Here is a 26,903-nt window from a genome sequence, read left to right as displayed (position 1 = left end):
TAGTTATTATTTCTTGATATTTAATTTTATTGTGTGCTATTGAATAGTGAATAGTACTTAGTTTATTTGATATAAGTCGTTTATTTTAGTCGTTTATTTTACCACTGTACACCCAGCTCCAAATATGTGTGCAACAATCATAGGTATGCATATATATCAATCCTAAAGATACAGTGGTACCTTGGGTTACAGACACTTCAGGTTACAGACTCCACTAACCCAGAAATAGTACCTCGGGTTAAGAACTTTGCTTCAGGATGAGAACAGAAATTGTTCTCCGGCGGTGCGGGAGACCCCATTAGCTAAAGTGGTGCTTCAGGTTAAGAACAGTTTCAGGTTAAGAACAGACCTCCAGAACAAATTAAGTTTTTAACCCGAGATACCACTGTATATTTGTCAGAGAGTGAAACTCTATAGAGACATTATAGTTCTTGTGTTCATCAACATGGGATAAGGGACTGGGGATGCCCTGAGCAGGCTGCCTCCCAACATTGTGAGCTACCATCTCCCCCCAAGAACCAATCTGGTTGCTTGTGCAATACACAAATGTGGCCCTAGGTGAGTGTCTGAAGGCAGTTCATATGGGAGCTTTTGTGAATATAAAGGTTCCCATACAATCCGGAACCCCAGTTGTTTGGGATTCCAGATTCCATAATTATGAACATGGGAGCTATAAGGCCTGTGTCAGGCTTGATTCTTTATATACAGGTACACTGTTTCCCTTCCTTATTCTGCACACTACACAGGAAGGTCACTTAGATCACTGTTCCACACAGCTCACAGGAGCTCTTGCAGGAGCTCTCCAAGTTCTCAGACAGGAAACATTCCTAGCCCCACCTGGAGATGCCCAGGGATTAACCTGAGGCCTCCTGCAGGCACGGTATCAGCAGCGACTGGTGTGGTGGAGCAGAGACAAAGAGATGCCCATCTGACGCCAGCAGCCCCACAGATTATCTGTATGGGGATACGATGCAGCGGGGCAGTGATGAGGTCAGGAGCATGGGATTAGCTCCACCAGTGCACCCACACAGTTCCTGACCTCATTATTGCTCTGGCCCCATTCAAGCCCCACTCAAGTAAGCTGTACCACTGCCAAGCCAGGAGAGTAGCTCTGCCCGTACTTGCACCAGCCTCTACTGCAAAGCATCTGTTCTATCTCTGAGTTACAACTCTTCCAGATACTCTTGGATCAGGGCCGAGATCTTCTTCTTTGGTGATCACTCATAGCCAAGTAAGTTTGTCTTCCATAAACATGGTTTTAAAAGTGAGTCCGTAAGTGACTGTGGAAGCCAATTCTGGATCCCCACGTCCTTCCACAGTGGGGTTATAGGTTCCCGGGCAGGAGGTGATCACAGTGAGGGTTTGCCAAGCGTGCCTTCCTCTTAGCACCTTTCACCTTTTTGTCCTGAGATTGAGCGTCTTCAAAGCCGCTCAACAGAACACCTTTGGTAAAGGCTGTTCTCCAATTGGCCAGTGTTTCCCAGTTGTTGGTGTTTATACTACATTTTTTTAGATGTGCCTTGAAGGAGTCTTTGAACTTCTGTAGTTGACCACCAGCATTACACTTACCATTTTTTAAATTTGGAATAGTGTAGTTGCTTTGGAAGACGATGGCATCCACACAACATGACCAGTCCAACATGGACCACTTATAAATGCCATCTCCAACTCCTTGAAAGATTCCATCAACAATGTCTCCGAAAAAATTACACATCACCTGGGAAGACAGGCAAACTAATGCCAGTGTAGTGGAAGAACCGAATAGATCAGGGTGGGTATAGGTGGGTATCAGGGCACAGATCTACACCCACTCTTGTTCTTAACTACGTTTTCCTTGGATATTACCCAATGGAGCTTAATTCATATCAGCGAAACATCATGTTTCCTCCTATCAACATCTTTTTTGACCCAACGTCTAAATTAAGGGATATTTTTATTGCCATCTTTAAGGCCCCAGCCCAGCCAAAACCAAAAGCCTCTGATATGATCTGCAATCATCCATCAACAATCTCACAAAGAGCCAATCTGGCTGCTTAAGTGGTACAAAAATATGACTCTGGGTTTTTGGCATTTCTCTTTTTTAAAAAAACACACACAAATAAACACACATATTTGTCAGGTTAGTGCATGGAATAACTCCTCTGTGGCTGAAAACAGAAGTTTTCAGCAGAAACTGCAACTCATCCTTAACTATGCGGATGTGAACATTCTGTTCTAATATGTATGGTAAAAAGTTATAAAATTGGCGGGACTGAACGTTTAACTGCCGTAACTGGGTATTAACAGACAATAAACCGCACATCATTTATAGAAAACTCAGCTGGTTATAAATTCCAGGATTTATGGCCATTTTATAGCATCTATAATGAATATGAAGCTGTGATTTTGCATTCAAATTAGGCATGTAAGAAGCCATTCAGAGAACTGTTTACTGTTTTCATTAACACCAGGCTTGCATCCCCCATTCACTACTGCTTGGAGATTGCGTTGGGGGACAGCCTGCAACCTTCGCAGACTTCCCTACTTCCTTATAATCCCTCCATCAGTTACCAGATGTTAGTGACAACTAAATCATATCTATAGCACCAGCTGCTCTGTTTTTCAGTCCATTGTCCAAATTACAAGGCTCAATGAGGTATGGAAGGAAACACGGCGTCTTTAGGGAGCACTTCTTGCAGTTTCAAGAAGAGCTTCAGGGGAAGGCATGAGATGTACCCAACCCTTCCATCACCTCCTAAATGTTCTCTAGCCCACCTTGTGTCTGTGGTTAGCAGCTAGGCAGACTGCAAGATGCAGAGCCAATTGAGGTGGGGCAGGAAGGGTATTTGGTCTGGGGTCTGAAGCTGAAAAGGGGGCTTCCAATTTGGACACTTGCCCTTTTGGGGGCATTTGGTATGTTTTACAACTTGGTCATCAGGCCAAATTGTGACACAATTGTACAGATTACAGCTGCAAACTTAAACAAAGAAGTGATGTGCTTTGGTAAAAGACTTCATTTTGTTTTTCAACTGTTGTCATCAGATGTTTAATATCAAATGTGGCATTGCATAAATATGAGGTTTTATTTGCACAGAGAAAGCCTATAAATGCTCTTGTTACATAATAAAAGAATAAAATTACACATACACCCCCCCCCCCCGTCTTGGGCCTTATTTTGTTTTTGTGTGCTGCCACTTTTTATTATGGAGCCTTCTCCGTTAAGTGAAATACCAAGCAATTTTTAAATAATAATTAAGAAATCCCACCCCCCCAAATCTCAAAGCTGCACCCTTTCCAATTCCATACACTCTTCTGAAATCCATTTAGATGTATGTGAGGCTCCTCCTGGGGACATTTATATCTATCCCTCGTTCTCTGGAACAAGGGAAAACACAAGATGGCTGTGCAACAGATTGCACAAGAAGCAGCTGTTCGCTCAGCAACCTTCCACTAACACAACTGCTGTGTTGGATTCCTTTGTTGAGTAACCTGCAAACTCTGTCCTCCGTTTCTGCAAGGGGTCTTGTGCTAGTAGACAGAGAACATTGCCTACAACCCATAGTTCCTGCCAGAGGGCAACTGAAATGCCCTTTCTGCCTACTTTTTCCCCCCTTGGCCATGAGCTGCATGCAAAATAGGTCAAGCATTTGTGGCAGGCTGTCATATATCTTGCCAGCAGTGCTCAGGAAACAAGCCCCGTGAACACAAATGGAGTTTCAATGCATCCAGCAAGTCTTCCCGGGTACCTAATATTTTCTCTCTTGCTTCACTTTCATTAGGTTGATCCTGGGGTGACTGACAAATTCAGCTCTCAATAAATACAGCAAAAGTGACACAGCTAAAGAGAGGCAAGGTTTCTGTAATCAGATAGATATTTATTCACATAAATCTGAAGGGTGTTAAGCTTTATTATTTCTCAAGCAGCCCCCATGAGAAAATGCACAATGCGGGATTTGGATGACCCATGCATGGTATGTCCTGGTAAGGACCAGAAGTTGCTTTCTGCAGTGAAAATGACTTCCCAGACGATTTCCTGCTTCTGCTGTATAGCGAAGGTCACCATGACATGATACTCTCCATCTCTTGACTGTTTGCTCGTTGTTTTAAGCTGCCCTTACATGTTTATATTTCGAACATTACCAACTGTTTGGCTCCTTGAATGGGAATTTTGCATGTCACAATAAATTCCTTTTGCTGCTAATTTGGACAATTCATTTATGACTCCTTTGGCAGAACAGAACATTTTGTGTGTCCATAAAAGCCCACTTCATTACAAAATTGTCCTCTATAATACATTTGTTGATCATATTTCCTTGGTATTTACCTACAGTCACAGCCCTATTTTCCTGTAGATTTATCCCAGATTTATCCCAGGAATGGGACACGTTTTGCAGCCCAAGGGCCACTTTCCCTTCTGGATAACTTTTTAAAGGCCACATACCAGTAATGGGCGGGGCCAGAGACAAAAGTGCGTGGATCAATGGGTGTAGATTTTGCCTTTGTGTGATAGGCTAGTTTCTACACATGCTTGCACTCCCCTCTCTATCCCCCATGCGGAAAAGCAAGAGGCATTAGCAGAATTCAAGGCTACATTCCACCTAGGCAAAAACACTTTGGGTATAAAGCAAGACCATTAAGGGGTGTGGCCTGGGTTTAGGAGGTGTGGTCTAGAGAATGCCCTGAGAGGCCTGGAGGGCCACAATTGGCCCCCGGGCCCAAGCTTCCCCATCCCTGGATAAAGGGCACCTGTGGGAGGGATTCAAGGGTATTCTAGGAAATTTAGGTTTGCAGCATCAAAGTAGATTAAGGCACTCTGTCATCCCCGCACAACAAATCCACTTTATAAAAGAAACAGACCTTTAGCTTTCAGGGAAATGATGGGGAAATGCATCAGAAAGTGTTGAGTGGATGAATGATTGATGGGAAGATATATAAACACCCCATAAGCAAATTGGGATGCATGCAGTTTGAGTACTCATTGTTGCACAACCTCCCTGCAATGACATCAGAGCAAATGTTCAATAACAGCTGGATATAAGCTAACCTCTCTTTGCTCAAGCGAATGAGGATGAATGCTCAGTACATTGGAGAATCCCTTAGGTATTCCTGATCTCCCGGTCCTCCCTCTCTCTCTCTCTCTCTCTCTCTCTCTCTCTCTCTCTCTCTCGGCACTGCAGTATACATTCAATGATGCATGTTAGCAGTTCAGAGTTATTGTTGCATTTAATGATAGGAAGGCAATTTAGCATTATACTAGTCATCATGCAACTCATCGGAAACAGACTTAAGCAATTAAAATGCAATTCCAGGGAGCAATTCCAGCATGTGCAAATACAGGTGCATTGGAATCCCTGTGTTTGCCTTGAAAAGCATTGTGGCTTTGGGCATATTCTGAACAAATGCATACAAAAACACACCTCACCTCCATTTCCTCCGTTCTGTGGCTAAGAATCTTACCCTGGATCACGTGAAGGCAGAGACGGTATCTGGAGGGCATTTGCAGCCCCTAGCAAGCAGTCTTTTCCCATTCAAGATCTGTGACTACCAATCACAGAATCCCCAGTAGGAAAATATATTGTACCGGGAATCTGGAATTGTCCCCTCCTTGCCTACTTTTTCCATGCACCAAGGTAAGTTTCCTTGTAGTCAGCATTGACCTAGACTAGTTCTGTTAGCAGTTTTGAGATACTGCATGATAAGGTTGCCCAAGTTAATTAACCTCAAGGAGAGAGCCAGTGCAAGCTGACAGAGGTCTAAGGAGAGGTGAAGGAACAGAAGGTTAAAAAGGTTGCTCCCTCAGAGTGGAGAGAACAACCTATTAGGAGCAGCAAGTGGAAGGGAATGAAACCTGGCTGCTGCAAAAGATTACTGTTTCCTCCTGAAAAAAAGCAAACGTAGCTGTGCTGGACTCATAAAAAGAAGGAAAATCCCAGCATCCCTGACTCTGTGTAACACTCATGAGGAAAGATGGAATGGGAAGAAATTATAAGAATAGGTGCCAACACAATGCCTTCCAGATGCTAAGTACTACAACACCCATCAGCCCAATTAACAGGGATGATAGGTGTTGTAGTTCTGGAAGGTTGATCACTGCTGGGTCTCAAGCAGAGGTCTTTCTTATCAGCTGCTAACCAATCTAACATGCTAGGGATTGAACTTGAGAATTTTTGCATTCAAATCATGCACTCTTCCACCAAGTTATGGTCCCTCACCCAGTTGTCTTTTAAGATTGAGCCCACTACTAGGAGACTCCACCAACCACAAGATTTGCCTTGTTAGGAAGCAACCCATTCAGTTATGGGACCATTCTGTGTCTTTACAGTTTAACAATATTCAGGTCTGAATCAGAGCTACAGTGGTACCTCGGGTTGAGAATTTAATTTGTTCTGGAAGTCTGTTCTTATCCTGAAACTGTTCTTAACCTGAAGCACCACTTTAGCTAATGGGGCCTCCTGCTGCCGCAGCGCGATTTCTGTTCTCATCCTGAAGCAAAGTTTTTAACCCGAGGTAATACAGTGGTACCTCGGGTTACAGACGCTTCAGGTTACAGACTCTGCTAACCCAGAAATAGTACCCCGGGTTAAGAACTTTTCTTCTGGATGAGAACAGAAATTGTGCTCCAGCAGCGCGGTGGCAGCAGGAGGCCCCGTTAGCTAAAGTGGTGCTTCAGGTTAAGAACAGTTTCAGGTTAAGTACGGACCTCCAGAACGAATTAAGTACTTAAACTGAGGTACCACTGTATTTCTGGGTTAGCGGAGTCTGTAATCTGAAGCGTATGTAACTCGAGGTACCACTGTATTAAACCTGCAGTTCTGTTTCCTCACACTGATTATGATGGGGAACAGCTACAACTTTACATCCTTTTCACAGAAGTGGATGAAATTTGCAGGCAAAGGAGCCCCTCCAGACTGAATTAAGCTCCCAAATTGCAGGCAGATCAGTCAAGGGGTTTTCATGCAGGCAATGTGTAGCTGTATTTATTTTTTAAAAGAAAAAGCCTATGACCTTTTTATTTACTGTGAAAATGGGCACAATTTGAAGGCACAGATGTTCCTTCCAAATGGATAAAACCTGCAAACTTTCAGGGCAATATGTGCAGTGGTTCCCTCCACAAACTGTAGATTTTATTATATGGGTAGGTGGGTGTGGGTGGGTACGCACATGTATGTGTGTAGATTGATCAATTGATAGAGCGGTAGATAGTTGAAGGAAGCAAAGGGCTTGGGCCAATGCTTGGGCCAATGCAAAGGGCTTGGACCTGCTCTCCACCCATTGCTTCCTTCACCCACTTGTATGAACTAACTTCATTTAACATTAAATGTTAAATTCTATAGGAATTAAACATGTAATGTTAAATTCTATAGAATTACATGTTAAATTCTATAGAATTACATGTTAAATTCTATAGAATTACATGTTAAATTCTATAGAATTACATGTTAAATTCTATAGAAATTTCACTTCCCAGTGCAAGAATATTTAGCTCACACACATCCCCTTTTTGTCACCTACAATTAGCATCAATAATTTTTAGGATGTCATTTCTGCTCAACCTTACTTGGTAGAAATGTTCCAGTGATTGCAGTGGGACATGTCTGTAAACATGTCTGAGACTGGGCTGCACAGCAATCTTGATATGAGCATTTTATCTAGGAAATACATTTTCTCCCAATGCTTTCTTCTTCTTCTTCTTCTTCTTCTTCTTCTTCTTCTTCTTCTTCTTCTTCTTCTTCTTCTGTCAAGCACAGTCTTTTCACGCTGAGCTGCCATTGTGATCAAACAGATGGAGATTTGCAAATGATCTTGATGGCCGTTGTATTTTTTTTTTATCTTACTGAACTATTTTCTGAAGTATTTTAACCAGCATATGGCAAAGTCACTTTCTATCAAATAAAGGGATGGGGGAAGTGGAGGAAATAAAGAGCCGAAGAACAAAGATGCTCTACCTTCTGCCATTAAAATTAGGATAAGTAATGCTGCTACATATTAAATCAGACTCCTTTACAGCAACAGAATTTGCTTTGTAGTCACTCTAAAAAAATATGCAAACTTATTAAATGAAAGCATGCATTTAGTTCCTTTTGAGCTCTTCTCTATGCAGCAACTGGGGATATGCATCAGCTATGTCTCCCACTGGCTGCTACCAGTGGACTGGTGCCAGAAACACTCCTCTGATGTGGAGTTCTCCCACCTGTCCACCCAACATGTGAGTGGGTGGAAATGTTGCTGGTGGAATCCCCACGGGTGGCAAACAATGGAAGGCCTCAAAATGGGGCTTTCCAGGAGTGGAGAGGGAGTGGGGCTGAGGAAGCTGACTTTGAGTGATGGCATCAGACCCAAACCTTCCTGTATGCTTATGAAACATGGACCACTTATAAACCTCTTCTGTGGAGGTTTTTGGCTCAGAGGATGATCTCCAAACCATCCTAAATAGCTTTGCAGAAGCTTATGAACAGCTTGGCCTATCACTCAATATCCCAAAAACCAAAGTGCTGCACCAACAAGTACAAAATAACCCCTCTGCAGCACCACAATTCCAACTCAGTGGTGTAACGTTGTAAAATGTTGATCACTTCTCCTACCCAGGCAGTTATCTTTCCACAAGGGCCAACATTGATGCCAAGGTCCAGTGTCGCCTGAGCTTTGCGAGTGCAGCTTTCTCCCAACTGAAGTGCAGTGTTTGAGGACCAGGACATTCACAGGGAAATCAAAGTGCTTGTTTACAAAGCTATTGTACTGCCAGCCTTACTATATGCTTGTGAAACATGGACCACTTATAAACTCCAACTCCTCGAAAGATTGCATCAAGGGTGTCTCCGAAAAATTTAAACATCACTTGGGAAGACAGGTGAACTAATATCAGTGTACTGGAAGAAGCAAAGATCACCAGTGTTGAAGCAATGATTCTTCAACATCAACTTCGTTGGACTGGTCATGTTGTGTTGATGCCTGATGATCGTCTTCCAAAGCAACTACTCTATTCCAAACTTTAAAATGGAAAGCAAAATGCTGATGGTCAACAAAAGATGTTTAAAGACTGTCTCAAGGCAAATCTTTAAAAAATGTAGTATAAACACCGACAACTGGGAAACACTTGCCTGAGAGTGCTGCAATTGGAGAACAACCTTTACCAAAGGTGTCATGGGCTTTGAAGTCACTCGAACTCAGGATGAAAGGGAGAAACGTGCTAGGAGGAAGGCATGCTTGGCAAACCCTCACCGTGATCAACTCCCTCCCAGAAACCAATGTCCCCACTGTGGAAGGACGTGTGGATCCAGAACTAGCCTCCACAGTCACTTATGGACCTACTGTTAAAACCGTGTTTATGGAAGACCATCTTACTCGGCTACTGTAATCAAGGAAGAAGAAGGAGGAGGAGGAGGAGGAGGAGGAGGAGAAGGAGAAGGAGACTGCAATCTGCCTACTCCATGCCCCATTTTTTACCCCAGCCATTATGTGACTGTGGATGAGCAGTGGCCCCAACGTGCAATAAAAACCCAGCCAGTTAGATAGGGAAAGTGTGAGGATTTCTCCCTAAGCCTTCTGTTTTATCAGGATGAAAAATCTGTGCCCCAGCATAGGACTGTGTGGCCTCAGCTATATTCTCCAGAGTCAATATTACTTGCCTCGGCAGGTGATGGGGTTGTCTCCAATGCCGTGTATCAGGAGAAAAATGATAATTCCTTTTCAGCTTAGCCTCACTTAAAAAGGATCCACTTCAACAAGGAGCAGACAGGGGTGAAAACTTGATTCCTGTTATAAATCGAAGGATTGTTATTTACAGCATAAATAACTAGAGAAAGAACATAATGGATGAAACCCATCTGAGTTGCAGGGAGGTTTTTTATTATTATTTTGAGCTAAGTAAAAGTGAAATGATGCACTGACTCATTATCGGGAAATATTTCAGTTAATTCAGAGAGATCCCCATTCGGAAGCGACAAGGCCATCTCAAAGGCTGCCATCAGAAGAAAGCAATGGCTCTTTCATGCTTCATTTTTTGCTCCCCATCACAATATGTTCATGTCCAATGGCACTCTTCTTGATAATCATAAATTTAAAAATGAATTGACCTTTTTAGCTGCACTAATAAAACAGACTTCCTTTCTTATCCTTCATGCAAAATTCTAGGACCATAAACCTACCCGGGGTGCACCTTTCACGATGCAACTTACATATAAGTAGACCTACAAGATATTCCTTCTATGATGCTGCAACAAATTGTCACTTGCACACCATCAACACCACACATACACACACGACATAAAATGCTCTAGAAACATTGGATTTTGTGATTGGAGTGTGTTTATTACTCCAGTCAATGTTAGCAAGAGAAGGGTAGGAAAGTACCCTGTCATTTTTCCATAGACAATTTCATACTAAAAAAACAAGCTTCCTCCTTCTTCTGCCTCCTCCTCATCATCATAAATAAGATGGTTATTTCCACTGCACCCTCCATCCATGGTATCTGGCAGCATCAACCAAGGATGGTTGAATCAAACTTTTTCTGGACATTACCCATTTAGCATGTGTTCATCATAGGTCCACTCTGTTCCATTTCTGTAATAAGCTAAAAAAATTAAAACAAAAACTCCATGAAAATTTACATTTAAATGATATTTACATATTTAACCATATATTTAAATATTTAATCATATATTTAAATATTTAAACATATTTTCTCTCAAAATTAACATATGTAACAAGTAGAGCCTTGTACTCAGAAGGAAGTCTTATTGAGGTCAAGGGGACTGATTCCCAGTCCAGTCTTATGCTACCATCTGAACCACACTTACCTGGGAATAAGTCCTCACAGGACTCACTTCTGAGTCTATAAGGTTAGGGTAGCAAATGTATTTTGATACTTCTTTATTTGAAACTGAGAACTGTGTTAGGAAGTGCAGAAACCCATAGATAACTAAGCACATCAGTTTGGGAGATGCAGCGTGTAGGTCCATTCAGTCATACTGAAAGTCAGAAAGACTGGGTTCCTCAAGCTTCCCCAGTGTCAGTGGCTATGACTGTGAGGCATTCTAAGCGTGAGCCCCCACACACTATTTGAAATACTGTTGTAATATTGTGGAGTCATATATCTGCATTGTTCTCACTCTGCTCATCCTACGAGGCCTCTGGGAACAATATTTCAAGGTGTGATTGTCCTTAAGATTTTATGGATTATTTTAACGGACTATCAAATACCAGGCACCAAGACTTTTAACGTAGCTTGAGCAACTTTGCTGAGGATGACTGCTTCTCCCATTAATGATTAGTTCGTCTCAGGAGAAGATTGTTCCAACATGAGACTGGCTGGCTGATCACTTTATAAAGGGTTGTTTCAATAATCATTTCATGTTGAGCGAGAATAGAGAAGTGAATTCATGCCACTCTTTGATTAATGGAATAACGATGAAATGCTTCATTCCAACAGACAGAACAACGAGTTCCAGTGATGGAGCCATAAATGTTTTCAAACTAAAGAAAATTCTTCAGCTTTAAAAAAACTGCCTCCCATCCTTGGTCCCTGGAGCTCAATGTAGGGCTCTCACAGCAACCCTGAGAAGTAGGGTAGGCTTGGTGTGGAGACCTGACTCTCCACACCAAGATGTGGCGGGTCCTCATCTGAGACATGTTGTCTGCAGATGACACAGCCTTGACAGTTCACTCCAATGAAGCTCTCTACGGAGTCTTATCAGCTCTTCTGCCCAAGCCTGAAGGGAATTCAGTCTTAGCATCGGTCTGATGAAGACCAGTATCCTGAATTGGGATGTTGCCAGCACTCCATGTATCAGCATACTCAAGGTGGTAGATGATTTTGCCTACCTGGGCTCCTGTCTTGGGCCCGGTTCTGTCTTGGGCCCGGTCTTATTCAACATCTTTATCAACGACTTGGATGATGGACTCAAGGGCATCCTGATCAAATTTGCAGATGACACCAAACTGGGAGGGGTGGCTAACACCCCAGGGGACAGGGTCACACTTCAAAACGACCTTGACAGATTAGTGAACTGAGCCAAAACAAACAAGATGAACTTTAACAGGGAGAAATGTAAAGTATTGCACTTGGGCAAAAAAAATGAGAGGCACAAATACAAGATGGGGGACACCTGGCTTGAGAGCAGTACATGTGAAAAGGATCTAGGAGTCTTGGTTGACCACAAACTTGACATGAGCCAACAGTGTGACGCTGCAGCTAAAAAAGCCAATGCAATTCTGGGCTGCATCAATAGGAGTATAGCATCTAGATCAAGGGAAGTAATAGTGCCACTGTATTCTGCTCTGGTCAGACCTCACCTGGAGTACTGTGTCCAGTTCTGGGCACCACAATTCAAGAAGGACACTGACAAACTGGAACGTGTCCAGAGGAGGGCAACCAAAATGGTCAAGGGCCTGGAAACGATGCCTTATGAGGAACGGTTAAGGGAGCTGGGCATGTTTAGCCTGGAGAAGAGGAGGTTAAGGGGTGATATGACAGCCATGTTCAAATATATAAAAGGATGTCATATAGAGGAGGGAGAAAGGTTGTTTTCTGCTGCTCCAGAGAAGCAGACACGGAGCAATGGATCCAAACTACAAGAAAGAAGATTCCACCTAAACATTAGGAAGAACTTCCTGACAGTAAGAGCTGTTCGACAGTGGAATTTGCTGCCAAGGAGTGTGGTGGAGTCTCCCACTTTGGAGGTCTTTAAGCAGAGGCTTGACAACCATATGTCAGGAGTGCTCTGATGGTGTTTCCTGCTTGGCAGGGGGTTGGACTCGATGGCCCTTGTGGTCTCTTCCAACTCTATGATTCCATGATTCTAGGTTCAAACCCCAGCCCCGGCTCAGCTGGTCCTGGAGGCAGGGACTCCTCTGCAGGCTGGGATTCCTCAGGTTCAGCCTCTGAATCCGATTCCCAGGCCATCACAGCAGCCAATGGCAATGGCTCACCTCTCCAAAAGGGTACGGGAGAATGTGATGCTTATCAGCCAACAGCAAGATGAAGGTCTACCAGGCTTACGTGTTCAGCATGGTAGTGAGACATGGGCAACTTACTCCCACCAAGAGTGATGCCTTCCACATGCACTGTGTCAGGAAGCTTTAGGGCTTCACACAACAGGACAGAGTCTCAAACAAAGATGTGCTTTCCCAAGCCAACATTCCCAGCATGTTCACACTTCTGTATCAGCTATGTCTGTGCAGATTTGGTTATGTACACAGATCCCCAAGGACATGCTCTATGGGGAGCTGGCTGCAGGTCAGGCTGCTTGGCAGGCCAACTCTGCAAATGTGCTATGAAAGCTGGCGACATTAACCCTGCCATGTGGGAATTCCTTGCAGACAACTGCAATGTCTGGAGACAGACAGTCAGGCTGTGCATCCATAGTAGTGACCAGAGGAGGAATGGCTGCTGGGAGGAGCGCAGAGAGATGAAACGGCATGGTGCATTTGCAGCAGCACAACCGGACAACTTGGTCTGTCCCAACTGCAACAAAACATGTCTCTCTCATAGAAATCATGTTGCAATAATCCAGCCAACATGTAACTAAGGCATGTTTTACACCTCGCAATCGGATTTATTCTGGGCTAGTTTGAGGGTCCAGTAACACTTTGTCAGGTGTGCATGCAGGAGCCGGGCCCTGTGACCAATAGGACTTTGCAGGACTGGGGCCTTCCTAAGTTTGTTCTGTAGAGGCAAGGCCGATTGGTAACTCACAGCACCCGGTGGCAAGAGCCGGGAAGGGATATAAGGTCAGCATTTTCCCTTCGGCTCTTTGCCACAGCAACATGTTTCCTGCCTTGCTGCGTTTGACAACTTGACTCCTTGCTTCTTGATCCTCAGACCCTTGACTTTGTGTCTCCTTGCTTCCTGACTCTCAGACCCTTGGCTTCTTGGCTCTCAGCTCTCTGACCCTCGGAATATGGCTTTCTGACTCCTGGCTTCTGGACTCCCGTTCCTGCTCCCACCCTGCCATCTTGCCCCTGGTTCCGACGTCCCCAGCCAGGACTTTGATCGCCCTTGAACTGGACCGTGACACACTTTAGGTTGGAGTTTCATGAGTGGACTGCTCAGTCTAATTTTGTTCTTCAGAAACCAGTGGGAGGGAGCAATTTGAATTGGGGTTACAGCACGATAGGAAGGGGGTCCAACCTTTTACTACTACATAGTGCAGCCCTGATACAAATCTCTCCCCCCTCCCCAAGCTGCTGTTAACTTGTACCATGGCCCCAATGCCAATACTCCACCCATAACAGCTGCTTTTTGCATGGCAAATCTGTGTTGGGAGTTCCAGTTATACAACTCCAGGTTATTGGCCACAATACTCAGCTGAGGGACAAACCTGACCATCTCTACAAGTTGTGAGATATACCAGGCAGGAAGAAATGTTGCCAGGTGGTACTCTAACAGCATAGTCTAACAAGCACCGTAAGAACACAGCCCTGTATGAGTCTACTGAGAAGTGAGTTCAAGGGGTCTTCATCCCAGGGATATGTGTACTTATAGGACTGCAGCCTAAATGCAATTTCAACAGTGCAGGACTCGACTAAGTCCAGTTAGGGAAACTTTGGCAAAATCCTACTTTGCTTCACTCTCCCACTGATTCTTATTTCTCAGGGGGGAAGCACACCTGGGTTCCTCTCACGTAGATGAGAATACCGGCAGCAAATGTAATTAACCGAACATTTTACACTTCTCTAAACATGAAGCTTCACAAAATAATTTATTTTCTCTCTAGTGCTCTTGTTGGCATTCTATTTTTTTCCCCTTTCCCACTTAAAATAGATTTGGATTGCTCTCTTCCATATGTAAATCAGATTTGGATGCCAAGATCTGAGCTCCTACACATGATTGCACTTCACTTTTTCAAGGAGGCCCTCAATCGTTGCATCTCGAGTGATGATGAACGGAAATGCAGGATCCCCTTTCCCAGAGCTGTATCCCTGAGTGACCTGGGGGAAGGGCTGTAGCTCTGCAGTAGAGCATCATCTTAGCATGCAGATGGAAGCTCTTGGGTTCAATTCCTGGCACCTCCAGGTAGGGCTTGGAATGACTCCTGTCTGGAACCCTGGAGAGCTGCTGCCAATCAGTGCAAAGCGTGCTGAGCTAGGTGGAACAATGGCCAGACTTGGAGAGAGCCAGTGTGGTGTAGTGGTTAAGAGCGGACTCGTAATCTGGTGAAGGGGGTTCGCTTCCCCGCTCTTCCATATGCAGCTGCTGGGTGATCTTGGGCCAGTCACACTTCTTTGAAGTCTCTCAGCCCCACTCACCTCACAGAGTGTTTGTTGTGGGGGAGGAAGGGAAAGGAGAATGTTAGCTGCTTTGAGACTCCTTTGGGTAGTGATAAAGCGGGATATCAAATCCAAACTCCTCCTCCTCTTCCTACCTCATTATTTCTTTTCTAAAGTAGTTATCTGTGAGCTGGTTTAGCCTCATGTCTCCAATTTCACCTCGGCCCCCAAAAGTGCAATCGGGGGATAATAAGATCGTCAAAAGAATCCCTGAAATAACATAGAAGAAGTTCCTCAAGCACTTAAAATGCACTTTATGAGCGCTAAGGCTACCGTCTAGCCAAATGTTAGTACTTGTAAATCCCACTGATTTTCATAGGACAGATTAAAACCTGATCTGAACTTTCTCAGAGCAATCAATTAGACTTGCACTGCGTAATTTTGAGTGGCTCAGAGAAGTATTACAACACCAGGAAGAGCTTTCTAACAGTAAGAGCTGTTTGACAGTGAACTTCCTTGGGAGATGGTAGACTCTCCTTCCTTGGAGGGTTTAAGAAGAGGTTGGATGGCCATCTGCCGTGGATGCTTTAATTGAGATTCTTGCATTGCAGGGGGTTGAACTAGATGACCCTTGGAGATCCCTCCCAACTCTACAATTCTATGATTCTAGTATGTACATTGCTTACTCTATTACAGTACTCTTCACCTGTGCATCCATGGAGTCCTTGCATGTAGATGCTGCCTCGTTAAGCTGAATGAAGTGAGTCAGCCCAGGCATGCAATGGAATTCATGTAGATTTCTTTCTCCATTGAAATTCTTGGTCTATACAGCACTTCTGGAGGTAGGGACGCAAACAAGCTTCAAAGCCTCCTTTCTTCAGTCTTTGTTCAATGCTGGTTGGTTGCCAGTAAGTTCTGTATGGCAAAACTGGGAATGTCAACTTCATTGCCTTTGTTACTAAGAAGTGTTTCCCCTTCCTTCCCTTCCGAGTGTGGGCAATGAGAGGACTGAATTTGCACTCAGTTCCCAGGTAGCCAGATCTGATTGGTTATGCGGTGACATCAAGCAGTCAGTCTGAAAGCAAAGTCCTCTTATTTCCCCTATTCAATATCCTTGTTGCCAATGCAAGAGGAGGAGGTCCATCTTCCCTCCAACCAACGGAGAGAGGAAAAACAATGTATGCCACTCTGAACGTCTTGGTGGGAAATAAATGTAAAAGTATAAACAAACAAACAAATCTCAATCCACACTGTTCATTTCAAAGTCTCAGAATAATCTTCAAAGGGGGAAGTACTTATAAAAATATATTTATGATGTTACTAAAAATCACAGCAGCTTTATAATTTGATTAAGAATGTTTAATATCTCTATATATTATATTTGTACTGGCCTGTTGTCACACTGTAGTTTGTGTGGCAACCAGCAGATGGTGCTAGCCCTGTAACTAACAGCAGGCAATGTCTCCAAAACGTGGGTCTCCAGCTGTTTTTGGACTACAATTCCCACCATCCAAGGTCTGCTAGCTCAGGATGATGGGAGTTGTAGTTCCCACGCAGCTGGAGACCCAAGTTTGGGAAACTGTGACAGAGTAAGAGGAAAGAAAGGTGGAGGCTGAAGGAGGAAAGGAGTCTGAGGCAGAGGAAGAGGCAATGACTGAGGAGGAGACAGAGAGAATGGAAGGAAGACTATAGGGCCTGTTTTACGGACAGATAAATCAGTCAGTCCAGGGGATATGGACTTGCCAAAGACCACAAAACAAGATCACAAAAAACTGAATTTGAGCTAAGTGTAATGTAATTGCTAAAAATGAAAATGGGATTTGAAGGAGCATTCACTGTGACTCTTAATGAGACAAAAGGAAATACCTACAGGCAATATTCTGTTTCCTTGTTCTATATCTATATCTATATCTATATCTATATCTATATCTATATCTATATCTATATCTATATCTATATCTATATCTATATCTATATCTATATCTATATCTATATCTATCCACACACACACACACACAACCAGCTCCCTGTATTGTGGTCAAATATTGGTTTTCTGATTAAAAGAATTCAGGCCTTTTTGCCAAGATTTAAATCACGTTGCAGTTGTGGTTAGTGCCCCACTTTACAAATTACAAAAATCTACACAGGCTAACCTGCAACTCATATTTTAACCCTAGAGAGTTTTTTGGTTCCAGCTTCCAAAAAATTAATGATGCACTCCACATCGATTTCAACAAAAACTTATCTCAGGTGCTTACGGTATCAACTGCAAGAAGCTGTTCCTTTGGATCTTCTGATAAACAAATAAAGAACCATAATGGTTTATTACCTCACTCTCGTTCTTCTCCTGGAGTATACCCTGAGCGACTAGACATTCCATGAAATGCATTTACCGTTTTATGGACTACCAGATAATCCTGGGAGCCAAATATACTTCAGGTGCAACTTGAGATAGAATCCATGCAAAAATAACACATTCCTCTCCAGTAATTTCCCACAGCTTTTAAAAGTGTAGATCTTTACCCCCACAAATGCTGTTTTGTGAGCTTCGCAGTAACGTAGGACTTGCTTGCATCTAAAGGCAGCTTTTCATTTTCATTTTTTAAAAATCAAAATACAGTTCCTCCAGCAAGAATGGTTGTTAACATGCCAGAGCATAAATAATCACCTCAGCGCTTGGAGTATACCACACTTGATTATACGCCTCTCCTGCTCCAATAAGGCCATTTCCCCCTTTTATTTTCTTTCTTTCTCGTAAAGCTTTGTATCGGCTTTCTCTGATTGTGTACCACCACCGCTCATCTCTTTGAGGAGTCCTGGAAGATTGAAGCATGTCCTTATTGTGGAAGGTGCTAGGCAGGAGATTCCCCTCAGGATTAAATAAAATTGGATAACGGGAAACGGGGATGGCAATTATGCAGCAGAGTCGAAGTCGTTTGCATTTCAACCAGCTTTTCAAATACTGTTTTTTTGCTGGACCTTTTCCACTTGCCAATATGTGAAATGCAAATGCGTCTCAAAGATTACCTGACCTCGAGTGAAATCTGTTCCAGCTGCCCTAGGAAGATACAGAATTGGGGCCTTCACACTTGGTCGCTCCCTGCTTTCCCCGTACAGCTTGCCCAGAAAAGCTGAAGTTCCTGTGCACAGGAAGTCCCTTTCTTCACAGATGGAAATTCACTGCCTCGTTTGCAGAAGCTTCACTTGAGTCCCCGGGGAATTCCACAGAAAGTGAAAAGTCAGGCGCATTTGCCGACTCCTTTGATGTAAAAGTGTTTCTTTGTTTTACTCTAGTTTATTCATAGACCTGTCAACACCCCGTTCATCAAGGGCATGTAGCAGAATACAATATGCTAAGCAAAACGTACCATTCAACCAATTCTACTATTGAAACATCCCTCCGTTATCACGCACCAAGGAAGGGGCATAGCTTAACAGTAGGTATCTACTTTGCCTGCAGACGCCCACAGGTTCAACACATGACATCTCCAAGTATGAGCTTACCTGTGTATTTGGACATAAACCAAATATTACAAAAGTGCCGCAAGGAGTTTCCTTTTCTGCCATCCTCCCCATCTATTAATGTAGTATCGGCCCGGACACTGAGTTCCAGCACCAAGGGCCTTCTGGCAGTTCCCTCATTGCGAGAAGTGAGGTTACAGGGAACCAGACAGAGGGCCTTCTCGGTAGTGGCGCCCGCCCTGTGAAACGCCCTCCCTTCAGATGTCAAGGAAATAAGCAGCTTTCCTATTTTTAAAAGACGTCTGAAGGAAGCCCTGTTTAGGGAAGCTTTTAATACTTAATGCTGTATTGTTTGTAACTCTCGACTGGGAGCTGCCCAGAGTGGCTGGGGAAACTCAGCCAGATGGGCAGGGTATAAATAATAAATTAATAAGAAAACTATTAATATTGCTAATATATATATTCTTTTAAAAAGATCTCATATTTAATTTTCATTGAAACTCTTACCTGGCAGCCAGTTTTACTTGTTGTTGTTGCTAAAGTTTGTACATGACACATATTTTTTGTTCTTTTCAGTCATTTGTATTTTCTTTGAAAGAGGCCATTTATTGTCTGCATGGCTGCTTTCTTTTAAATATTTTAAAATTCAGTAAAAGCCTTTTAAAGGTTTTTCTGATCCCACCCCACCCCACCCCCCAAAAACAACCTTTCACTTGTCATTTTCAAATAAATAAATAATTTTTTGACCATACCCATATTTTCATTTTGCCTATATCCAGTCCTATTTTGTAGAAAATGGGGTGCCAGAACTCACCATCAGCATTCCCCGCTTTCCTCTTTCTCTTTGAATGGCAATGGGATTTTCCTGAGAGGTGTTGGAACTGGGTTCTGGTGAGTTCCGACTGAAAACAAGCCCTCCTTATAGCAATTTTAATAATTAGGACACACCCACTTTCACATGAGGTGCCCTGAGGTCAATGTGGCCCTCGGCTTGAAAAGTTTGCCATGCCCCGCTTTACCAATTATGCTCTTGTGCTGCATGAGATAAGCAAAACGAAATCACTGGCTCAATCCCTTGCACAACGGGAAGCGTCAGAGGTGGGATGGCTTATCTGTGGCACTCCAGATGTTGTTGGACTTCAACTCCCATCATCCTTCAGCACTCGCTATGCTGACAGGAGCATAACAATATCTGGAGGGCCACAGTTTAGCCACCTATGTGCTACAGAACCAATGCGCAACTGGCACTAATGGCTACTTTTCCTGCAGCTCACAGTTTTTTGAGTCCAACCCCTAATGACTTTGGAGCTCATCCATGAAAGCCACTTACATAAAGTCTGTACACAAAAACATAGTGTGGACCATATTAAGCCTTCATTCAAACGGTGTACAATCTTTATGGAGAAAATGGGCGCAGATGAGTGGCCTAATCATTTAAGTAATGAGAATTTTACACTTATCTAAGGAGATTTATGAGGACAATTATCCTAAGCAGGAGTTTCCAGAATGAGAATTATTAGCAGTAATAATTAACCTGCAACGGGAGGGGGAAAGAGAGACTGATTTCTCAGTGTGTTGGCTTAATCATAATTGAATGAATGACTAAATCTACCATTCTGAATATTTAAAATAAATTTGAACTCATGTTGATGATAATTATGACTAATGGAAAGGGAGGAGAAGAGAAAAATCCACACAACTTTGCACATCTAATGGGTTACCTTCCTGGGAAATCTGAGAACAGCAAACTTGAGCATTTGTTATGTGGCAAATCAAGTTGGTAGGGAACGAACGGCATCTTGGTATTAGACACAGTACATCCAAACTTTCTTCATTGTTTCTGTTGGATCCGCTCATTAATTTAAATTTAACCCATCCCTATTCCAAAAGCTTCAGGTGAGCAACCCACCCACCACCCCAGCAAAAGAGAAGAACATTTCATTCCCTACTCTACTCCAGTTGAACCCTGGTCCCCAAAGGTGAGCCTTAGGTCACTTTCAAAAGGTGCTGAAAATTCACCCTTTTCCATGGGATGGAGCTCCAGAATTTAGTTGGGAAAGGGCAATTAGAGAAGCACTACTCTTTATGATGTTTGAGCCTAACCACACAAGTTATGAGGATGTGACAGTAGTTCTTGAAGATTTTTGTAAAATATACAGAGACTGAACTATTTGGTATAGCTGATCATCCTCTCCTTCAGAGGACGGGCCATAGCTCAGTGCCATTCACTTGGCATGAGAAGGTTTCAGGTTCAATCCCTGGTGTCTCAAGACACGGCTGAAAATGACTCCTGCCTGAAACCCTGGAGAGCTGCTTCTGGTCAATGTAGACAATACTGAGCCAGACAGAAAAATGGTCTGACTCAGTTTCAGAATGCAGGATGTGTGCCCTCATTTAGAATGTTTTCTTTGTGTCACTTGTCTTCTTTCCTCATGAAATACTTTTGCACATGGGTTTATACTCTCTTGGCCTTTTGTAAACAAAAACAAAAGCAAACAAACAGTGCGGTAATCCTCAAATTCCATTGGCACCTTCCAGCTCTGGAGAAGACCCAAACCCATTCAGCTCGCAGTGCCCAAAAACTCCCATGCTGAGAAAATGAAGTATCATCCAACCTTTAAGGCGCAGAGAAAATGACCACAGTGATTGTTTGCTCAAACAAATACAGTAACTGCGTCTGGGAATGTAATTTAACAGCCGTGTTCGGACATTTCCTGTCATCCATCAATTACCCGGTCAGCAAGCAGAGCTGTTTTCCCACGGAGAAGGCTTGTTATTACCACACTAAATGGGCTTCTGCTTGCTTAATGCAGGGGAGACACTGCCGGGCTTCAGAAAGAGAACCAAAAGGAAATATTTCCGCCTTTCCAAAGTGGCAAAGTGAGCATGGAATGTCAATTTCCTTCCTCTTTTCTGATTCACATCCAGTTTCTGAAATATAACCTTCCTTGAACTATAACAAATTGCAAATGGAAGAGATGTATTAGTTCTTCGTGAGCCACAGATTCCCCCCCCCCTTTCCTTTTCTGTAACACATTTCAAAAGCAGGGCATTAGTCAGTTTTAAAATACCAAATGATAGGATTTCTATGAACTCCCCAGAGCCCACATCAGGCCACTATTTAATTCCTTGCCACGACCTTCCCTTCTGTTCTTGTGTTCACACAAGCTCTACCCCCTGCCCAAGTCTTCCCAATTACCTTCTTCAGCCTACTGAAGAAATGCATTTTTTCATGTTATTTCCCTCAAAGCGAGGCATGTTTAGCCTGTCCTAAGTGGCTTGTTTGCTGCTATGGGGGAACAAATAAGGCAAATTCGATGGGTGAAAATGCATCACTGCCCAGAGATCAGATGTGAAAGGTTTTCTTTTAAATGGGGTCCAACTGCTTCTATGTACTCCTCTATAAGTGCATGACTGAGCATCAAAGAGTTTAACTGGTTGCTTCTTTGTGTGGGGGTGGGTGGGTTGGGATTGCACAATAAACACACATCTGTCTCCAATTTGTTGCACACAGCCTGCTTGCTGTGTCTTACAGTTACCCCTTTATTGCAAGGTCACACTTTCACCGCAAGCAAATCACATTTTCTGGACACTCCAAGGCCACATGTCACACTTCCTCGGGGTGTTCTGTTCATTGCTCTTCTCACTGCTGTGTGGCTATGTACCAACTGTGATTCATTTGATGATGGATAATATAACCCTACCACCTTAGGAACATTGGAAAGTACCTTATACGGAGTCAGACAGACCATTGGTCCATCTGGGCCATTGCTGTCTACTTTGACTGGTGGTGGCGCTTCAGACAGAGGTCTCTCCCTAAGACGCCATGTGCTTGACCACTGAGCTACCTCTTCCCTACTTGCGGCCAGTGATTTTTTCCTGGGGGGACTTTCCTGGGCTTTTGTGAATCTAAGTCTGGCTTCATTGAGGGGCAGTATTTCAATATGGGGTGAAGTGGGGTAAAGTGAGGGCTTTGGGGTGTTCTTACTGTATCTTACTTTTGCATTTCTTTGTAAGCATTTGCTGCCATTTGCCTCCCTTGTTTGAAGCAATTTTATCTCCTACTTCACTGCAAGGGTCAAGCAGATCAGGAATCACGTAATGAGTGAGATTACAGGTGAAACTCAAAAAATTAGAATATTGTGGAAAAGTTCATTTATTTCAGTAATTCAACTTAAAAGGTGAAACTAATATATGAGATAGACTCATGACATGCAAAGCGAGATATGTCAAGCCTTTATTTGTTATAATTGTGATGTTTATGGCGTACAGTTGATGAAAACCCCAAATTAACAATCTCAGAAAATTAGAATATTAAATGAAATCAGCAAAACGAGGACTGCAAATAGAGCAATATTGGACCTCTGAGAAATAGAAGCATGCATATGTACTCAGTACTTGGTTTGGGCCCCTTTTGCATCAACTACTGCCTCAATGCGGTGTGGCATGGATGCTATCAGCCTGTGGCACTACTGAGGTGTTATGGAAGACCAGGAAGCTTCAATAGCAGCCTTCAGCTCTTCTGCATTGCTTGGTCTCATGTCTCTCATCTTTCTCTTGGCAATGCCCCATACATTCTCTATGGGGTTCAGGTCAGGCAGGTTTGCTGGCCAATCAAACACAGTAATCCCATGTCCACTGAACCAGGTTTTGGTACTTTGGCAGTGCGGGCAGGTGCCAAAGTCCTACTGGAAAATGAAATCAGCATCCCCATAAAGTCTGTGGAAGGAAGCATGAAGTGCTCCAAAATCTCCTGGTAGACAGCTACGTTGACCCTGGAATTAATGAAGCACAGTGGACCAACACCAGCTGATGACATGGCTCCCCAAATCTCTTTTCTGATGAGAGCAACTTTTGCATCTCATTTGGAAACCAAGGACCCAGAGTCTGGAGGGAAAATGGGGAGGCACACAATGCCAGATGCTTGAAGTCCAATGTGAAGTTTCCACAGTCTGTGTTGATCTGGGGAGATTTCTCTGAATCTTGAGACTTCCCCCCATCCCCTCCATGGATCCTATTGCCAACATTTCCAATTGCATATTATTTCATAGTCTATATTTTGTATCTATCCATAGTATTTGTTACACTACAAGTGAGGTTTAAATCCTGCAAATGCTTTCATCTGCTTACAGTGGTCTCCTAAATAAATTATATTCTTTCCCATTCTTTCTGAAAGTTTTTGTCTTCTTGGTTTCTCAGCTTTCCAGTCAGCTTTGCCATTTCAGCGTAGTCTAGCAGCTTGGTTTGCCCTTCTGGTAGGGTAAAACAGCCAAATTTCAATAAGGGGGAGAATTCCCTTCCTTCCCTGATCACCATAAAACAACAGTCTGTGGCTCCTACTAGCACCCATCATTGTCCCATTGACTTCTGCATGTAGAGCTTGCCCAAATGAACATAGCTTACTGCATTGCTACCCTTCTGATATTATCCACACCGATATGCCTGTGAAGGGGTAAATATTCATTTTCTAATTACATATACACTGTTTGCTGATGAAGGTTACAGGGAACCAGGCAGAGGGCCTTTTTGGAACGCCCTCCCAACAGATGTCAAACAGATAAACAGCTATGTGGTTTTTTAAAGACATCTGAAGGTTGCCCTGGTCAAGGAAGTTTTTAGTGTGTGATGTTGTATTGTGTTTTTATTATTTTTTTGTTGGGAACTACCCAGAGTAGATGGGGCATATAAAATTGTTGTTGTTGTTGTTCCTGCTTTAGTCCCCAGAGCCAGATTATAGATGGCAATCTTCTTCCACAAGATATGCAAGTTTCTCAGTTTTTTAGTTTTAATTCTGACATTTCTGTTGGATGTGGGGCTTTTTGCTTTGATTTTTTTTTTTTACAACTTCGCAATCATATAGGTGAAAACTTGTCCTAATGTGGATAACAAACATCTAATTTTATCCTGCAGTCATTCGCTTTTCTGAAAGATAAACCAGCAATAACCAAGTATAAGCTTTTTGTGCACTCAGTGGTTTTTGCCTTCCAGGATTTGGAGATCTAAGAACCATTCAAACATCATGTAACACAGGACTTCCTACCACACCATACTTTATATGATGATACAAATAGAAACTGTATTCAGGGCCAGCCCAAGAGACATTGGCACCTGAGGCGAACCACAAAATGGTGCTCCCCCTCCCTGCCAGGGAAGAAGAGGTGAGTGAAGCTCTACATTAGGAACAAGGATGGAATAATGATTGACATGGGATCTGCTGCTCTCGTGGGTTCTGCCTCCTGAAACATTTGTCTCACCTTACCTAATGGGTCAGCCAACCCTGACTGTATTGCCTGCAAGTTCTTAACCTTTTAGCAGAATCTTAAAATAAATAGCACGTTTCTTTACTTTACACATGTGCAGTTGCTTGGAGGCCCATCTAATCCAGGATCCTGTTCTGACAGTAGCCAACCAGATGCCCAGGGGAAACCTACAAGCAAGACTTGAGCATAAGAGAATTATCCCTTCCTGTGGTTTCCAGCCACTGGTCTTCAGAAGCATTCCTGCATCCGAAAGCTAGAAGGCTTTTGTTGAAAGGCAACCCACACAAAACTAGCTTCAAACTGAGCAAGTCACTACATTTACTCCAAGATCTCTTTCCTGTGTCAACCAGAGTTCAACCAAGTATTTGCAAATTAATTTAAGGACAATCCAACTGGTAAAAGCTAGGAAAAACTCAGGGTGCTTTCCCACCCTCCAGAAAAATTGCCCCTTCTCCTCATCATAAAAGGTAAAGGATCCCTGACAGTTAAGTCCAGTCATGAATGACTCTGGGGTTGCGGCGCTTATCTCGTTTTACTGGCCAAGGGAGCCGACGTTTGTCCGCAGACAGTTTTTCCGGGTCATGTGTCCAGCATGACTAAGCCGCTTCTGACGAAACAGAGCAGCACACAGAAACGCCGTTGACCTTTCCGCCGGAGTGGTACCTATTTATCTACTTGCATTTTGGCATGCTTTTGAACTGCTAGGTTGGCAGGAGCTGGGACTGAGCAACGGGAGCTCACCCCGTCGCGGGGGTTCGAACCGCCGACCTTCCAATCGGCAAGCCTGAGGCTCTGTGGTTTAGACCACAGCGCCATCCACATCTCCATTACTCCTCATCATAACAATATGTTATTATTGAACCAGGCTGTGAGTTGCCTTTGCTATCTCTCCATGCATATGCAGCCACATACCGTTGCATCATCAGTTCCGTCGGACTACAAGCCATTACTATGCATCCCACCACCTTGATGACTATTATGCAAATTTGCTGATGGCTCAGCTGCACAGCCTAGACAAATATTTATCATGCTTAAAGCCTCCCCTTGCAAATGGCAAAGCAGAAGGTAGGGGCCATCTAGTCATTTATCATGATCTGTTAGACTAACTCGCTGCCTTGACATAGGGGAACATCTGGGCCTGCTGTGCTTTGTTGCCACCTTCCCTTGTTGTTCTATAATAAGGAGAGGTGAGACTCATCTGCTGTCGTTGTCTGTTAATAATCTCACAGCTAATGACTGCCACATTAAGAGAGGCTGCTGTTAAGGTTCTGATGACAGCGATTTCTGCACGGGCCACTTCGATGATTGCATGTTTCCAGCACCGTGAAGAAATGTGTCAAAATGAGTTTCCTTTGCCCAGTATTAAAGAGCTGTGATGTCATGGGCTTTGAACGACAGGCCTAAGAAGAGACACAGATGGACTTCACCATGCTTGGACCCAGAATCAGATTTTAGGGGCCGTGTTTTGGAGCTAAGAGCCAACGTTGGCCCCATAAATAATGGTCTTAGGAGCAATCCATTGTATGGGGCTTTTCGGTTTAAATCTCCATCTGCCCAGAAAATCTTCAGACTGCTTTACATCAATGAGACTTACCCTTTCAGGAAACAGACCTAGGCAGTGTGGAGTCAATTGTTCTTATTTCCCAAAAGGGTTTACCAAAGGTGAGATGTGGATATCCCTGTTTTTGTACAATTCTGCCTTTTGCCTTTGAGCACATGGAGTTACCATGTGCTTCCTGTTTTCCTACTGTGTTTAGCATTCCTAGAAATTTGGCTGCAATTTCTCATTCCTCGCTGGTTGCGTAAAGGAAAGGGAAGTAATGCTGGCATTCCAGAGAAGTGTAATCCAGGCATAAGAGGAGAAGAATGGGAGATATCTTGGTTCCTTGGAATGCTCACCAGGATTGTAAGGTTTTATTTGGGCCGGGCCAGTAAATTATATTGAATATTTATTAATGTATTTTTATGTATTTATTTCATAAAATGTGTATACCA

General features: G+C 43.3%; 1 long non-coding RNA gene across 1 annotated transcript; it reads left to right on the top strand.

Moving 5' to 3' along the window:
* Nucleotides 1–397: 397 nt before the first annotated feature.
* On the top strand, nt 398–4,180 carry LOC309530679. Its single transcript, XR_014218840.1, has 2 exons — nt 398–708; nt 3,759–4,180. It is a non-coding gene; the product is annotated as an uncharacterized lncRNA (long non-coding RNA).
* The last annotated feature ends 22,723 nt before the right edge of the window (nt 4,181–26,903 follow it).

This window comes from Podarcis vaucheri (assembly GCF_965113315.1).
Source record: "Podarcis vaucheri genome assembly, chromosome: 4".
In the NCBI taxonomy this organism is placed as follows: Eukaryota; Metazoa; Chordata; class Lepidosauria; order Squamata; family Lacertidae; genus Podarcis; species Podarcis vaucheri.
The sequence above is the reverse complement of the archived record's forward strand: the minus strand, read 5'-3'. Positions and strand labels throughout refer to the sequence as shown.